General features: G+C 40.3%; 1 non-coding gene and 1 pseudogene across 1 annotated transcript; both read left to right on the top strand.

Moving 5' to 3' along the window:
• The first annotated feature begins 8854 nt into the window (after positions 1 to 8854).
• LOC135016826 (U1 spliceosomal RNA) lies at positions 8855 to 9018 on the top strand. Its single transcript, XR_010214819.1, has one exon. It is a non-coding gene; the product is annotated as a U1 spliceosomal RNA (small nuclear RNA).
• A 152-nt stretch (positions 9019 to 9170) lies between these two features.
• LOC135016748 (U1 spliceosomal RNA) lies at positions 9171 to 9312 on the top strand (annotated as a pseudogene).
• The last annotated feature ends 9827 nt before the right edge of the window (positions 9313 to 19139 follow it).

Here is a 19139-nt window from a genome sequence, read left to right as displayed (position 1 = left end):
GTTTTTGTAAGATGTTTCTTCCAGCAACCAATGAAGAAACACATTGGTACTTTTGCATGATGAGTGAGTGCTTCAGGATCTCTTGCACTTACATGTGCAGCAGAGTACTGCAATGGAAGCATGCTGGGCCCATAACCCAGAGGTAGGCAGATTGAAACTATCCTTTGCTATATGCATTTTTTTTTTGTTCATTAAAGTAATCCAAAACTGGGATTGATATTTTAGCTTTTATTTTTACTTAAAGTACAATAACTTTTACCATTTTAATTTGTTTTAATAGTATATTGACAGTATTGTTTTCTTTCAAAAATCCACTTAATTTTCTTTACCCTATTATTAAAATGGTAATTGACAAAAACAAACTACATTGTCACCAGAAGAGCAATACAAAATGTACAAGTGATATATTAAAATCATCTTTCCAGCTTGAATTTCAATGATGCATTGGGGCAACGATTTTGTGAGAAACATCTTCACCCTTAAATAAAGATTTTCTTAATTCCTTACCTGTGTGCTAATTAGATATCACCTTGTTTTCACATTAAACAGACTTCCACATGAGAAAACAGCAAAGATGCAGTGGCGTTAATGTTTCCTGGTGTCAACCTGAATTATTTCCGTAGATATTGAAATGAGGATGCATCTTGCTGCCTTTCCAATGAAGCAAGTTTAATTTAGTAATAGGTGAAAAACCATCCCTACAAAGATGTTAATCAGATACTTGGCTTTGTGGACACTTTTCAGAGAACAAATTTGTTATCATAAAAATAAAGCCAGAAAATGAAGAGCTGTTTAATCACTCAATTGGATTTTTCTGCCAGCATTTTTCTTTTTCTCTGCAACCCACTGCTAAATTGTGCTTCCTAGCTGTTTTTTTATAAAATCACTTAATCAAATCTGATTACATCAGAGAAGGCCAGGTACCCTACACCATAAGAGGGGGTTTGCAATTTTGACTTGTCTACTTAAATATCACCAAAATCTGATTACAAGGTCAATTACGTCCCTGGGTGGGATTGAACCACCAACCTTTTGATTCATAGCTGAACACACTATCCGATTGCGCCACAGAGACACTTTGCGAAAAGTACATACTGACAAAGATTAATAAGCATTCATCTAGAACGTTTCCTAGAAAAACTTTAAAAAGTCAATAATCTGGAGAGTTTTTGTAAGATGTTTCTTCCAGCAACCAATGAAGAAACACATTGGTACTTTCGCATGATGAGTGAGTGCTTCAGGATCTCTTGCACTTACATGTGCAGCAGAGTACTGCAATGGAAGCATGCTGGGCCCATAACCCAGAGGTAGGCAGATTGAAACTATCCTTTGCTATATGCATTTTTTTTTTGTTCATTAAAGTAATCCAAAACTGGGGTTGATATTTTAGCTTTTATTTTTACTTAAAGTACAATAACTTTTACCATTTTAATTTGTTTTAGTGCAAATGGCATATCAGCAGTCAGCACTAACTGGTGACATGCCATTTGTACAAGTAAGCCATGTGTGACTAATATATAAACATACTTTATTAAATAACACCTCAAACTATCATACCCAGGATTCAAACCTATAACCTGTTGAATTCTAATCAAACACCCTACCCATGGAGCTACTTGATCCTGCATCTTTTCTAACCTCCAAAAACAGATTCAGTTGCATTTTCCAGCGTGTTTTGTTTGCGCCTTTGCAAATGTCTTACATCGACAAACTTATTTAGTACTATTTTGCAAATAGGGTTACATTGTCGCAACATTGTGTTCCCTAATTGCTTGATTTTTTAAATGCAACAATGCAGACACCTGATAATTGCTCTGTGGAGTCTTATTTTGTGTTTTGTGTTTAGTCTTTAGATCTGAATTTGAATGTACTTGTGAACTAACTTAATTTCCTACTTCTAAATTCATTCCTAAATTCACTACTTACATGAATCCTGTAGTTGGGCATTTTGGGACTTCGATTGTGGGCATTGTTTTGTGTCCAGACCAGCAGCAGGTGGTGTGCATTTGCTGGAAAGGCATCGAAGACCTCCGATATGCTGCATCTCCTGATGTGTGTCTCCCTCAAGTGGCTGTCAGCAAATGCCTGCTAGACACCCCATTCCAAGCTGATTGTGACATCATGGAACATGCATCATAGAACAGGCATGCTAAAACATGGGTCTTCAACCTGCGACCCTCCAGCTGCTGTGGAACTACACATCCCAGCATGCCCTGCCTCAGTTTTAGCATACCTTAATAGCAAAACTGTGGCAGGGCATGCTGGGATGTGTAGTTTCACAGCAGCTGGAGGGCCACAGGATGAAGACCCATGTGCTAGAGCCAAGCCGCAGGTACATTGAATGCTAGCAAGCTGAATATTTAAATCCTTTTTGTTCCGCAGCATTCCAATGCGGAAGATTCCATGGAACCAGAGATCCTTCCATTGAGAAGGACATGCTGCCTGGATGACTACACTGTGCAAATTAAATCACGGAGCCAGTTGGCTTGTGGGTGGCTCTGGTGACTGGGTGGTTGGGTGGGTGGTGTGTCGGAAGTGGAGCGCATGCAAATGATTGTGTATCATCCAGCTAGTGAGAGAGAAAACTCATGCAGGAGTGTGCCTGCTTGTCAGTGGGTTATGCACCTTGCCAGACGTTAAATCTACATAGAGCAGCTGGAGGGGACAAGAGCAGGTTTGCAAAATATAGATAGAAGAGCATATATGCTGGCGCATTCTCCATGATTGTGTCAGCTTATGTTTTGGTGCACTGCACTTTCCTCCACTAAGTTTTAGCCATTTTTGTTAAGCTCAAGTGTAGTTGCTTCTCGGCCTTTTGGCTGTGATCTTGTATCGTGGTTGAAGGGTCTGCTGGAGGGAGGGATTGTTTTCTTCATTGGCGAAAGACCAAAGATATTCCAGGATGGAAGGCTTGGGAACACTATCTGTTTTTCAGTTGTGGAAGAGCACAGAGGTCGGATTGGACTACATTCTATAGTAAAGGATATCTTTCTATTTATTGACCCTCCCCTTATATGTGTCTGTGTTACAATAAAGCTTCGGTTTTGTGAATCCCTCACCCTCTTACACTCCACACCCATAGCCTTATTAACTGTTGTATTATTGTATAGTTTAAATGTATAGTGCAGTTCATGATTTATAGTGTAGACTGGCCTGTGCTGTAGTTCTTGAACTGTACTATACCGTCAGCATTTGTATTGTGTTTTGGCTGTGCTGCAACACTGTATTTATGTGTGCAATGTTTATGTATGTTTTTTTTTATGTCAATAAAGACTGCTTTTTCAAGCCAATATCTGAAAACAATCAATGTTTATCTTTGATGGCAATAAAAGTGGTATGATATTTGATGCTTTTGAAATCCAATATCTGATATGTCCCCTATCTGGGAACCATATATTAAATGGCTTTTCAGAAAAGGGAGATGGGAGAAGAGCTTTCAGTACTTGTAGGACCGATGCACATAAAGAAGCAAAAAAACATACATAAACATTACACACATAAGTACCGCGTTGCGGCACAGCCAAAACACAATAGAAATGCTGACGGTATAGTACAGTTCAAGAACTACAGCACAGGCCAGCCTACACTATAAATCATGAACTGCACTATACATTTAAACTGTACAATAATACAACAGTTAATAAGGCTATGGGTGTGGAGTGTAAGAGGGTGAGGGAATCACAAGCCCGAAGCTTTATTGAAAGACTGACACATATAAGGGGAGGATTAATAAATAGAAAGACATCCTTTACTATAGAATGTAGTCCAATCCGGTCTTTCAACTCTTCCACAATTGAAAAACGGATAGTGTTCCCAAGCCTTCCATCCTGGAATATCTTTGGTCTTTCGCCAATGAAGAAAGCAATCCCTCCCTCCAGCAGACCCTTCAACCACAATACAAGATCACAGCCAAAAGGCCGAGAAGCAACTACACTTGAGCTTAACAAAAATGGCTAAAACTTAGTGGAGGAAAGTGCAGTGCACCAAAACATAAGCTGACACAATCATGGAGAATGCGCCAGCATATATGCTCTTCTATCTATATTTTGCAAACATGCTCTTGTCCCCTCCAGCTGCTCTATGTAGATTTAACGTCTGGCAAGGTGCATAACCCACTGACAAGCAGGCACACTCCTGCATGAGTTTTCACTCTCACTAGCTGGATGATACACAATCATTTGCATGTGCTCCACCTCCGACACACCACCCACCCAACCACCCAGTCACCAGAGCCACCCACAAACCAACTGGCTCCGTGATTTAATTTGCACAGTGTAGTCATCCAGGCAGCATGCCCTTCTCAATGGAAGGATCTCTGGTTCCATGGAATCTTCCGCATTGGAATGCTGCGGAACAAAAAGGATTTAAATATTCAGCTTGCTAGCATTCAATGTACCTGCGGCTTGGCTCTAGCACATGGGTCTTCATCCTGTGGCCCTCCAGCTGCTGTGAAACTACACATCCCAGCATGCCCTGCCACAGTTTTGCTATAAGGTATGCTAAAACTGAGGCAGGGCATGCTGGGATGTGTAGTTCCACAGCAGCTGGAGGGTCGCAGGTTGAAGACCCATGTTTTAGCATGCCTGTTCTATGATGCATGTTCCGTGATGTCACAATCAGCTTGGAATGGGGTGTCTAGCAGGCATTTGCTGACAGCCACTTGAGGGAGACACACATCAGGAGATGCAGCATATCGGAGGTCTTCGATGCCTTTCCAGCAAATGCACACCACCTGCTGCTGGTCTGGACACAAAACAATGCCCACAATCGAAGTCCCAAAATGCCCAACTACAGGATTCATGTAAGTAGTGAATTTAGGAATGAATTTAGAAGTAGGAAATTAAGTTAGTTCACAAGTACATTCAAATTCAGATCTAAAGTCTAGGTAGGCCTCACGTCCTGGCAGCCGCCAGCATTTAAAAATGCCTTGATTAGAGGTACGGAATTAAATGTAGATAAGAAGTAGACACAAAATAAGACTCCGCAGAGCAGTTATCAGGTGTTTTTATCAATTGTTGCATTTAAAAAATCAAGCAATTAGGGAACACAATGTTGCAACAATGTAACCCTATTTGCAAAATAGTACTAAATAAGTTTGTCGATGTAAGACATTTGCAAAGGCGCATCCAAAACACGCTGGAAAATGCTACTGAATCTGTTTTTGGAGGCTAGAATAGGAAATGTGCATCGGTCCTACAAGTACTGAAAGCTCTTCTCCCATCTCCCTTTTCTGAAAAGCCATTTAATATATGGTTCCCAGATAGGGGACATATCAGATATTGCCTTTCAAAAGCAGCAAATATCATACCACTTCTATTGCCATCAAAGATAAACATTGATTGTTTTCAGATATTGGATTGAAAAAGCAGTCTTTATTGACATAAAGAAGCAAAAAAACATACATAAACATTACACACATAAGTACTGTGTTGCAGCACAGCCAAAACACAATACAAATGCTGTCGGTATAGTACAGTTCAAGAACTACAGCACAGGTCAGCCTACACTATAAATCATGAACTGCACTATACATTTAAACAATACAATAGTTAATAAGGCTATGGGTGTGGAGTGTAAGAGGGTGACGGAATCACAAGCCCAAAGCTTTATTGAAAGACAGACACATATAAAGGGAGGATTAATAAATACAAAGATACCCTTTACTATAGAATGTAGTCCAATCCGGTCTTTCAACTCTTCCACAACTGAAAAACGGATAGTGTTCCCAAGCCTTCCATCCTGGAATATCTTCAGTCTCTCGCCAATGAAGAAAACAATCCCTCCAGCAGACTCTTCAACCACAATACAATATCACAGCCAAAAGAGCGAGAAGCAACTACACTTGCGTTTAAACAAAATGGCTAAAACTTAGTGGAGGAAAGTGCAGTGCACCAAAACATAAGCTGACACAATCATGGAGAATGCGCCAGCATATATGCTCTTCTGTCTATATTTTCCAAACCTGCTCTTGTCCCCTCCAGTTGCTCCATGTAGATTTGACGTCTGGCAAGGTGCATAACTCACTGACAAGCAGGCACACTCCTGCATGAGTTTTCTCTCTCACTAGCTGGATGATACACATTCATTTTCATGTGCTCCACCTCCGACACACCGCCCACCTAACCACCCAGTAACCAGAGCCACCCACAAGCCAACTGGCTCCGTGATTTAATTTGCACAGTGCAGTCATCCAGGCAGCATGTCCTTCTCAATGGAATAATCTCTGGTTCCATGGAATCTTCCACATTGGAATGCTGCGGAACAAAAAGGATTTAAACGTTCAGCTTGCTAGCATTCAATGTACCTGCGGTTTGGTTCTAGCACATGGGTCTTCATCCTGTGGCCCTCCAGCTGCTGTGAAACTACACATCCCAGCATGCCCTGCCACAGTTTTGCTATTAAGGTATGCTAAAACTGAGGCAGGGCATGCTGGGATATGTAGTTCCACAGCAGCTGGAGGGTCGCAGGTTGAAGACCCATGTTCTAGCATGCCTGTTCTATGATGCATGTTCCGTGATGTCACAATCAGCTTGGAATGGGGTGTCTAGCATGCATTTGCTGACTGCCACTTGAGGCAGACACACATCAGGAGATGCAGCATATCGGAGGTCTTCGATGCCTTTCCAGCAAATGCACACCACCAGCTGCTGGTCTGGACACAAAACAATGCCCACAATTGAAGGCTCAAAATGCCCAACTACAGGATTAATGTAAGTAGTGAATTTAGGAATGAGTTTAGAAGTAGGAAATTAAGTTAGTTCACAAGTACATTCAAATTCAGATCTAAAGTCTAGGTAGGCCTCACGTCCTGGCAGCACCCAGCATTTAAAAATGCCTTGATTATAGGTAGGGAATTAAATGTAGATAAGAAGTAGACACAAAAGAAGACTCCACAGAGCAATTATCAGGTGTCTTTATCAATTTTTGCATTTAAAAAATCAAGCAATTAGGGAACACAATGTTGCGACAATGTAACCCTATTTGCAAAATAGTACTAAATAAGTTTGTCGATGTAAGACATTTGCAAAGGCGCAAACAAAACACGCTGGAAAATGCAACTGAATCTGTTTTTGGAGGTTAGAATAGATGCAGGATCAAGTAGCTCAATGGGTAGGGTGTTTGATTAGAATTTAACAGGTTATAGGTTTGAATCCTGGGTATGATAGTTTGAGGTGTTATTTAATAAAGTATGTTTATATATTAGTCACACATGGCTTACTTGTACAAATGGCATGTCACCAGTTAGTGCTGACTGCTGATATGCCATTTACACAAACATGCCATGTGTGACTGTATATGCATTTAAGGAGGGCACCCCTGCAATACCACAAACCATTGAGTGTCAAGTATACTAGATATATCTTCATATCTCATGTGCTTTCTCTGAGATCAATCTTGTTATGCCCCTTCCCCACAAGGCATGCGCCTTTTGTCCATATTGCAAAAATGGGGGGGAGGGCATATAATTCTCTGTCACAGGGCACCAAAAAGTCTAGTTATGGCTCTGGTATGCATTATGTAATCTGGCAGACCATCTCTCCAACACTGGCTGGTTGGAATAGAAATCCGGTTATCTATGTGAGCAAATGACCATCAACGATTTACTCTCAAACACTAAAAAATGGACAAAAATGGTCCCCTAAACAAATTGGTTAAATTTTGGGTTTAACCAATTTGTGTAATGACCATTTTTGACCACTTTTCTAGTGTTTGGGAGCAAATGGTTAATTGACATTTGCTCCTATACATTACCAGATTTTCATTCCATCCATCCAGACTGGATAGATAGCCTGACAGATAATTGTGTAGTGTACGCCCAGGATAACTGTTAGTCATGCTTTATTTTATGGCGGCACATAAATGGGTGGACAGATCCAGGGCAAGCACTGCCCACTCATGCATAGTTGTCAACTGATGTGAAGTTCCAGGGGGCAATCTCAGTTATAAAGAGAAGTATCTGGAAATTGTCCCTAGTTAAAAAAAAAAAATTTGATCAACTCCATTTATTTAGTATGATATCCCAGGTGATAAGATGCCGGCAGTCAGAACAACATACTTTATTAAATAACACATCTCAAACTACCATACCCAGGATTCAAACCTATAACCTGTTGAATTCTAATCAAACACCCTACCTATTGAGCTATTTGATCCTGCATAAAAATTGTGAACATTATATGAAGCTATTGGTACTTTGCAAAAAAAAAGAATCAGCATTACAACGCAGCAGATCCATGCAGTTTGCAGCCACACACTACATGTATCTGCTCAGCCACAATGCTGATTATTTCTTCACAAAGTACAAGGTGAGCTCCAAACAGAATTCTCTAGCTTAGAATTATACCTTTCTTTGCCAAACCTAGAAGTCGGGCCCCCCACCCTGGGATCCCCCAGAGGGAGGCCTGCACCGTCATGCGGCAGGCTTGTCCGTTTTGGAAGCAGGCTGATGGGCAGCCCAGGATTGCTTCAGTCTGGGCTTGGCAGGTCTGGAAACATGAGCTTGCTTTGGGTATGCCTGACCTTGGGTACGCTTTACCTGGAGGATGAAAGGGCCAAGAAAAGTACTTTTAGCCTTCTGCGTGGTAGGAGTCATACTAGGTAGGCAAGCTGTTTTAGCAGTAGCCAGATCAGCTACAATCTTATTGAGGTCTTCTCCAAAAGGAGATTCAACTGAGGCAGCACAAGGGAACTCTCATCTGGGGACAACAACTGCAGGGAGAACACATATTTTCAGATGAACATGGTAGGGCAGAAGGCTGCCTAATACTGAAGCACCCCCAAACAACAAATCAAATGCAACTTACTTGACAGAGATGTGCCTGAGCAACGGCCCTCCCCAGCCCTATCCCAAATCATACTTATTTTGCATAGGAGATACCATGGTCATGAAGATTGTTCTCCCAGGGTTAGGTTCATTCATTGCATTCTGGGTATGCTGACCCCTGTGATTTCCCCAAATGTGGGAAACTCGACTGCATTATTTGTGGTAGTGGGGGACTGTGCTTGTGCTTTCCTCTGGTCAGCTCTGGTAAAAGTCAGATTTCTTTGTCTCAGATCTTCCTCTAGCCTTGTTCTTCTTTCGAGAGTTCCCTTGTGCTGCCTCAGTTGGATCTCCTTCACTTGACAGGGGGGTGCCCGAGCAGCGACCCTCCCCAGCTCTAGCCCAACTCCTACTTAGTTGCCAGGTGAGATACTATGATCATGAAGTTGCTTCTCCAAGGGCAAGGCTCACCCATTGCACTCTGGGTGTGCTGCCCCTGCGATTTCCCCAAATGTGGGAAACTTGACTGCATAATTTGTGTTTCCCCTGGTCGGCTCTCATATAATTCAGATCTCTTTGTCTCAGGTCTCTCTCCAGCCTAGTTTGCTGTCTGTTTCCACTTCTTTTTTCTTGAGCCCCTCCCTTCTATACCCTTGTGCACTATCCTGACTTCTGCTCCCGTCTGCTTACTTTGTGCCTTCCAATGTACAATGCAAACTACGGGTAGTGCTGCAGGGCCCACACCCTTTTACTTGCTTTACAGAGCAGCTCTGGAGCTGTTACAGTGCCCAGCTGCTGCAAGAAATCAGCTTGAATGCTTCAGGGGCTGGGGAATGGCCAACATGAGCCCCACACCGAAGGAGGGTGGGGGTGCTTAATGCGAACTAGGGGTCATCCAAGCACCACAAAAGGCCTCCATGCCCTGCACGCTCCTTTTCTCTTTTCATATGCAGACGAGGGTTGAAGCCAACTTTGACCCACTGCTTGGATGACATCACCATATTCAAATCCATCTGCTGCAGGCCATCCCCCAGGAATGCTTGCACTAGTTGTTGCATTTGGTTTGTTGTTTGGGGGTGCTTCAGTATTAGGCAGCCTTCTGCCACCCCATGTTCATCTGAAAATATGTGTTCTCCCTGCAGTTGTTGTCCCCAGATGAGAGTTCCCTTGTGCTGCCTCAGTTGAATCTCCTTTACTTGACAGAGATGTGCCTGAGCAGCGGCCCTCCCCAGCCCTATCCCAAATCAAAAAAACACAAAAACTACCCACACAGGTGTGACCCTCTGTAGGAAATCAGTAGCGCTGTCCCCACCATTTATCGGAGATAATCAATAAATAATTAAAAAATGGCTAATTACTATTAAATTTTAAAACATATAAATCATATTTTATTAACATATATTGCTGCAGCAAAATTGACATACATAAAAATGCATATTGTGTATAGTGGATGCCTTTAATGTAAATGCTCCACATACACAAATGTATATACTTAATTACGTTTATTCTCTGAGGCTTGGATTTTAATAAGCTGACTTCAAAATGTCCACATAGATTAATGATAGACCAATGAGCTCGGCATTTACGGACACTGCTTGCATGAGTATGTCCTTAATTAATTAATGTCCCGAAAAAGATGTGTGCACACATATATCACTTTGAATGGATAGTTACCATGGGCGATAAGTTTTTCATTCACCTCTTTAGAACAGTCTGTTTAGGACCGTCCCAATTGGAAAGACTCCCTCTGCTGGTGCTTGTCCATTTACTGCAGAATATCTGGAGACAATATCCACGGGAATCCGTCCACAGTGCTCCGGCTCCCTCTGCTGGTGGCTAACCGCAATTGCAGGTGGACTGGCTGTTTTGTCGTAGCCAGAAGCCGGTGATCGTGTAAAACAAGCAGGAGGTGATAGTCACTGCCAGTAGGTCCTTCGAAAACGCGTTTCTCCGCCTTCCCAGTGCGTTCAGCGGCTTCCTCAGTTCGAATGACCATCATCCCAATGAACACTTTATATAGCCCCACTTATTTGAAATTCCCGCGGCCATTCGCGCATGCGCACTCAAACGTGCGTTCCAAGCCTCAGTCTCATTACAAACTTTAAATAGACTCCAGCGGCCATTTTAGCTGGTTAAAACACACGATCCAAGCCTCATTATCACACCCGGAAGTTGCATCCATCGTTCTTATTAACAATATCAGAATCAAGCCTCGTTTTAAAACATAATTATCTACAACTTCATATTCAATTATACTGAACTCTAATGCAATTTGCTCAACAAGATTACGTCACTTAGTTTAATCATAATTAATTTATCATGATTACAAGTAATCCATGTCTTATTTGACAACATCAGTACAAATATGACCGTATTTAAGAACAATATTAATACTAGTCAACACATCCTATTTTATTAGCACAGGTGATAAATATATTAAATATACTGCTCAACAGTATCATTACTCGGAAATAAAAGGGGACTAATTTTGATTATAATTTGTACTTTATAATTTATAATTTAGATCCCCACACGCCATCTTGTGGTTCAAATACATAATTACATTAAGATCGAAAATGACATCATTATAACAAATACTTTTGTTAAGGAGGTAGATCAAAACCGATATTTACATTACAAAAGTAGTCATTTACAACGATGGAAGGATAATATACCGAAGGGCCAGTTCCTTCGGATAAAAAGGAATTGTTCCACCAAAGAAGGAGCAAGAGAACAAATGGAATCTCTCTATGGGGCGTTTCTTACGCAGGGGTATCCAATATCTGTTCTTGACCAGGCTTGGAAGGAGGTGGAAAATGTGGAAAGAGACCATTTATTGGATACCACCAGCAAAAATACTAGAAAGAAAAATAACAAAATGACGGATAGGACAACAATGTTTGTAACTAAGTATAATACTAGTGCATACAAGATCAAGAGGATAATTAAGAAGAACTTTTCTATTCTCAAGTTGGATGAGATGTTGAACTCCAATGTAGTCCTTAGTGAACAGGTAATATTTCGGAAGTCAGATAGTCTGAAGTCCGCACTAGCTCCAAGTTTTTTTAGGAGACCTGGGGAAAAATCCATGGCTCCAGATGCCCAAGGGGGACAAATAGATACATGGATACCCAAACCGCCATTAGGGTTCCATAAGTGTGGTAGACTAAACTGTACAACATGCAAACACACAAAAAAGAAAACCACACAATTTGTCTCATCTGTATCGGGAGAGAAATTCAATATAAAAAGTTTTCTGAATTGTAGATCCATGTATGTTATCTACGTCTTACAGTGTGGTTGTGGAGCACAGTACGTGGGGCGCACCACTCGGGCACTTCACGTTAGGTTCATGGAGCATAAAAGACAGATAGATAAAAAAGTAGGAAACACCTACCTATACCGCCATATTTTGGAATGCAATGGAGGGAAAAGTGATAATCTACAAATCATGGCAATTGAACAAGTGGCGGTAACCAGTAGAGGAGGTGATAGGTATAAAAGGTTATGTAAGAAAGAGGCTTTCTGGATCTTTAGCCTAAAAACCTTGATCCCGCAGGGTCTGAATGATACGGTTGAGTTAAATAAAATCTAAGTTCAAATGTTTAATATTTATAATATAAATATTTGATTTTTATAAATATCATTCTTGACATATAATATATGGGGGGGTGGGATAGGATATGGTTCCTTATGATGCTGGATTAAGGAGATGGAGATAACAGGATTATGTATAACAATACGAAGGGGTGTAATTATGTATTTGAACCACAAGATGGCGTGTGGGGATCTAAATTATAAATTATAAAGTACAAATTATAATCAAAATTAGTCCCCTTTTATTTCCGAGTAATGATACTGTTGAGCAGTATATTTAATATATTTATCACCTGTGCTAATAAAATAGGATGTGTTGACTAGTATTAATATTGTTCTTAAATACGGTCATATTTGTACTGATGTTGTCAAATAAGACATGGATTACTTGTAATCATGATAAATTAATTATGATTAAACTAAGTGACGTAATCTTGTTGAGCAAATTGCATTAGAGTTCAGTATAATTGAATATGAAGTTGTAGATAATTATGTTTTAAAACGAGGCTTGATTCTGATATTGTTAATAAGAACGATGGATGCAACTTCCGGGTGTGATAATGAGGCTTGGATCGTGTGTTTTAACCAGCTAAAATGGCCGCTGGAGTCTATTTAAAGTTTGTAATGAGACTGAGGCTTGGAACGCACGTTTGAGTGCGCATGCGCGAATGGCCGCGGGAATTTCAAATAAGTGGGGCTATATAAAGTGTTCATTGGGATGATGGTCATTCGAACTGAGGAAGCCGCTGAACGCACTGGGAAGGCGGAGAAACGCGTTTTCGAAGGACCTACTGGCAGTGACTATCACCTCCTGCTTGTTTTACACGATCACCGGCTTCTGGCTACGACAAAACAGCCAGTCCACCTGCAATTGCGGTTAGCCACCAGCAGAGGGAGCCGGAGCACTGTGGACGGATTCCCGTGGATATTGTCTCCAGATATTCTGCAGTAAATGGACAAGCACCAGCAGAGGGAGTCTTTCCAATTGGGACGGTCCTAAACAGACTGTTCTAAAGAGGTGAATGAAAAACTTATCGCCCATGGTAACTATCCATTCAAAGTGATATATGTGTGCACACATCTTTTTCGGGACATTAATTAATTAAGGACATACTCATGCAAGCAGTGTCCGTAAATGCCGAGCTCATTGGTCTATCATTAATCTATGTGGACATTTTGAAGTCAGCTTATTAAAATCCAAGCCTCAGAGAATAAACGTAATTAAGTATATACATTTGTGTATGTGGAGCATTTACATTAAAGGCATCCACTATACACAATATGCATTTTTATGTATGTCAATTTTGCTGCAGCAATATATGTTAATAAAATATGATTTATATGTTTTAAAATTTAATAGTAATTAGCCATTTTTTAATTATTTATTGATTATCTCCGATAAATGGTGGGGACAGCGCTACTGATTTCCTACAGAGGGTCACACCTGTGTGGGTAGTTTTTGTGTTTTTTTGTTCAATATAGGGATTGCAATTATCCCTGTATCAGGAGCAGCAGTCTCCGCCATTGTCTAAAATCTCCTTGATCCAGCGGGTACTGGCGCCGGAGAGTGTATACTTCTGTCCACACAAGGTTGGTGTGTGGGCGGTTGTGTACACATCCAGTATCATTTATTCTTTGATTTGATTGTCTTAGGTAATTGCATCTCGGGCAGCAGGTAACTTGGGGAACCATTGATCTGGCAGCGCTTAAGTGCATAGCTGAACGATTGGAAAGACGCAATGTGTATTTAAGAGGGGGGGAAGATATACAAATTATGGAGAGGGATGAGAATTTGGAGGATATGCATGGTTTATTCAATAGACTAGAAAATCTATGTATAGAGGAAACAAGGCACTGGTGGGACCAGGTGTCCTTACAGAAATATTTAGATCAAGGTTTGATACCCAGGGGATTGAGGATTTTAAAGACCTCTACGTTTAAAGAGGACAAGCAGTTTTCAGAGGAATGGAATAAATTACTAGATAATTGTTCCATAAACCTTATGAAATTGCTTGTCAGATTTAGGGAAGACAAAGTTAGTGTGATACAGAAGGAAATTGAAAAGACCCAGGATTTGTTGAAATCTTTTTCTGAAGACAAAGGATTCAATGAAAGAGATCTGAGAGTAAATCGTAAGGTGGAGGATTTTGAAAAAACCTTAGTCTTCAGAAAAAACAACAAACTAAATCGGGATAAATTAGACTATCAAAAGGGAGAGGTTCACACTTACAATAGAAGGAGGGACAACATCTATGACCAAAAACCCTCTAAAAGGGAATTAGGACCCAGACAAAATCTTGAACATAGATTAGGTCATTACAGGGGACCAAGAACCCCAATTGATCGGAGAGATTCCAGGAGTTTTAGGAATCAGGATGAGGGGAATTGGGAACCAAATACCTATAGGAATAGGCATGATAATTTATTCCAACAAAATAGTGTCAAATCCCCAGCCCCATATTCCAAGTGGAGTAGAAGAGACTCTGGAAGGGATGATTGGGTAGATATGGGAGGGAAGAATAGGCAACAGTCGAACACCCATGGTGGCACAAATAATTTTTTGGAGGACAGCCACAGATTCCAAAACCGTCCACAAAGAAAGTACGAAGGAACAGGGTGGTCCGGAAAAAGGCAAAGAGAACAAGAGCCAGAGGAAAGAGAGGAAGAAAGAGTAGGTCAAGTAAAAAACATGAAATTAAAGTGAAGGGAAAAGGGGTTTTTAATTTGTCCTCAAAAAAGTTGGGTCCAGATCAACTGAGATTGCTTGAAAAGGGCTTAAACTTTGCTCCCGCCCAAAAACCCAACTTATTCGATCTATTCGTTGATCTTAATAGATATATCAGAACGCTAAGTAGAAAGCGATATTTCGCGATGAAAAATATGAAGAAAAAAGGTATTGAAGGTAATCCCATTATATTGGATCAGGATGACCAATTAATGGTTGATATATTAGAATCCTTGGCAGATGAATCAACGAATGAGTCGAATAAGGAGGACTATACTAAAATATTTGATGGTAATGGGACAAACAGATTTAAAAATAAGTCTGAGTTTTACCCGCTGACTTATAGAGGGCCCTATATTGAGAGCTTCTATAAGTCAACATTAGAACAATTTAGGGAGATGTGCCAAAAATCAGAGAAACAATCGTTAAAGGATAATTTGAGTACTAAGGAACGATCAGCACTTAAAATCTTGAGGGGGGATCCCTCCTTGACTATTAAACAAGCTGATAAAGGCGGTGGGATTGTGGTAATGGATACAGTGATGTACTTGGCGGAGGCCAATAGACAATTAAACAACGTCCACCTGTATTCAAGACTGACCCACAATCCCACCGCACAGTTTCAAAAGGAATTAAAAATCTTGCTAAATAGGGCAGTGGATTTAGGTGCTATATCCAGAGAAACTCAATGTTTTTTGTTTTCTGATAATCCGGTAATTCCCACGTATTATTGTCTTCCAAAAGTACATAAAACTTTAATTAACCCCCCGGGAAGACCCATTATTGCGGGGGTAGATTCATTGACCAGCAATTTATCTTTTTTTATAGACAGTTTTTTACAGGGTTATGTTGTCAAATTAAAATCACACATTAAGGACACTACACATTTTTTAAATTTAATTAAAAATATTAAATGGCAGTCAACTTATTGTTTTATCACATGTGATGTAGAATCATTATATTCTAACATTGAGCACCAGTTGGGGATTGAGGCAGTGGCATTTTATCTGTTAAGAGACCCTAATATAGGGGAAGAATTGCGGTGGTTGATTTTGGAGAGTATTAGATTTATACTCGAACATAATTATTTTATTTTTGATAAACGATATTATTTACAGACTAGGGGGACGGCCATGGGAACCAGGTTCGCTCCGAGTTTCGACAACCTGTTTATGGGGCGGTTCGAGGAACAACATGTGTGGACCAGTGATCTCGGGGCGAGCCTGGTTCTTTATGGCCGTTTCATTGATGATTTATTTTTCATTTGGGAGGGGAGCACTGAATCAGCAGAAGAATTTGTTGCCAGTTTGAATTGCAATAATTATGGTTTGAAGTTTACGGGGTACTGCCACCCCACACAGGTCACTTTTTTGGATATAGCACTTAAGATCGAAAATGACATCATTATAACAAATACTTTTGTTAAGGAGGTAGATCAAAACCGATATTTACATTACAAAAGTAGTCATTTACAACGATGGAAGGATAATATACCGAAGGGCCAGTTCCTTCGGATAAAAAGGAATTGTTCCACCAAAGAAGGAGCAAGAGAACAAATGGAATCTCTCTATGGGGCGTTTCTTACGCAGGGGTATCCAATATCTGTTCTTGACCAGGCTTGGAAGGAGGTGGAAAATATGGAAAGAGACCATTTATTGGATACCACCAGCAAAAATACTAGAAAGAAAAATAACAAAATGACGGATAGGACAACAATGTTTGTAACTAAGTATAATACTAGTGCATACAAGATCAAGAGGATAATTAAGAAGAACTTTTCTATTCTCAAGTTGGATGAGATGTTGAACTCCAATGTAGTCCTTAGTGAACAGGTAATATTTCGTAAGTCAGATAGTCTGAAGTCCGCACTAGCTCCAAGTTTTTTTAGGAGACCTGGGGAAAAATCCATGGCTCCAGATGCCCAAGGGGGACAAATAGATACATGGATACCCAAACCGCCATTAGGGTTCCATAAGTGTGGTAGACTAAACTGTACAACATGCAAACACACAAAAAAGAAAACCACACAATTTGTCTCATCTGTATCGGGAGAGAAATTCAATATAAAAAGTTTTCTGAATTGTAGATCCATGTATGTTATCTACGTCTTACAGTGTGGTTGTGGAGCACAGTACGTGGGGCGCACCACTCGGGCACTTCACGTTAGGTTCATGGAGCATAAAAGACAGATAGATAAAAAAGTAGGAAACACCTACCTATACCGCCATATTTTGGAATGCAATGGAGGGAAAAGTGATAATCTACAAATCATGGCAATTGAACAAGTGGCGGTAACCAGTAGAGGAGGTGATAGGTATAAAAGGTTATGTAAGAAAGAGGCTTTCTGGATCTTTAGCCTAAAAACCTTGATCCCGCAGGGTCTGAATGATACGGTTGAGTTAAATAAAATCTAAGTTCAAATGTTTAATATTTATAATATAAATATTTGATTTTTATAAATATCATTCTTGACATATAATATATGGGGGGGTGGGATAGGATATGGTTCCTTATGATGCTGGATTAAGGAGATGGAGATAACAGGATTATGTATAACAATACGAAGGGGTGTAATTATGTATTTGAACCACAAGATGGCGTGTGGGGATCTAAATTATAAATTATAAAGTACAAATTATAATCAAAATTAGTCCCCTTTTATTTCCGAGTAATGATACTGTTGAGCAGTATATTTAATATATTTATCACCTGTGCTAATAAAATAGGATGTGTTGACTAGTATTAATATTGTTCTTAAATACGGTCATATTTGTACTGATGTTGTCAAATAAGACATGGATTACTTGTAATCATGATAAATTAATTATGATTAAACTAAGTGACGTAATCTTGTTGAGCAAATTGCATTAGAGTTCAGTATAATTGAATATGAAGTTGTAGATAATTATGTTTTAAAACGAGGCTTGATTCTGATATTGTTAATAAGAACGATGGATGCAACTTCCGGGTGTGATAATGAGGCTTGGATCGTGTGTTTTAACCAGCTAAAATGGCCGCTGGAGTCTATTTAAAGTTTGTAATGAGACTGAGGCTTGGAACGCACGTTTGAGTGCGCATGCGCGAATGGCCGCGGGAATTTCAAATAAGTGGGGCTATATAAAGTGTTCATTGGGATGATGGTCATTCGAACTGAGGAAGCCGCTGAACGCACTGGGAAGGCGGAGAAACGCGTTTTCGAAGGACCTACTGGCAGTGACTATCACCTCCTGCTTGTTTTACACGATCACCAGCTTCTGGCTACGACAAAACAGCCAGTCCACCTGCAATTGCGGTTAGCCACCAGCAGAGGGAGCCGGAGCACTGTGGACGGATTCCCGTGGATATTGTCTCCAGATATTCTGCAGTAAATGGACAAGCACCAGCAGAGGGAGTCTTTCCAATTGGGACGGTCCTAAACAGACTGTTCTAAAGAGGTGAATGAAAAACTTATCGCCCATGGTAACTATCCATTCAAAGTGATATATGTGTGCACACATCTTTTTCGGGACATTAATTAATTAAGGACATACTCATGCAAGCAGTGTCCGTAAATGCCGAGCTCATTGGTCTATCATTAATCTATGTGGACATTTTGAAGTCAGCTTATTAAAATCCAAGCCTCAGAGAATAAACGTAATTAAGTATATACATTTGTGTATGTGGAGCATTTACATTAAAGGCATCCACTATACACAATATGCATTTTTATGTATGTCAATTTTGCTGCAGCAATATATGTTAATAAAATATGATTTATATGTTTTAAAATTTAATAGTAATTAGCCATTTTTTAATTATTTATTGATTATCTCCGATAAATGGTGGGGACAGCGCTACTGATTTCCTACAGAGGGTCACACCTGTGTGGGTAGTTTTTGTGTTTTTTTGTTCAATATAGGGATTGCAATTATCCCTGTATCAGGAGCAGCAGTCTCCGCCATTGTCTAAAATCTCCTTGATCCAGCGGGTACTGGCGCCGGAGAGTGTATACTTCTGTCCACACAAGGTTGGTGTGTGGGCGGTTGTGTACACATCCAGTATCATCTATCCCAAATC

Source organism: Pseudophryne corroboree, unplaced genomic scaffold, assembly GCF_028390025.1.
Source record: "Pseudophryne corroboree isolate aPseCor3 unplaced genomic scaffold, aPseCor3.hap2 scaffold_302, whole genome shotgun sequence".
NCBI lineage: Eukaryota > Metazoa > Chordata > Amphibia > Anura > Myobatrachidae > Pseudophryne > Pseudophryne corroboree.
This window is presented reverse-complemented; position numbering and strand designations above follow the sequence as displayed.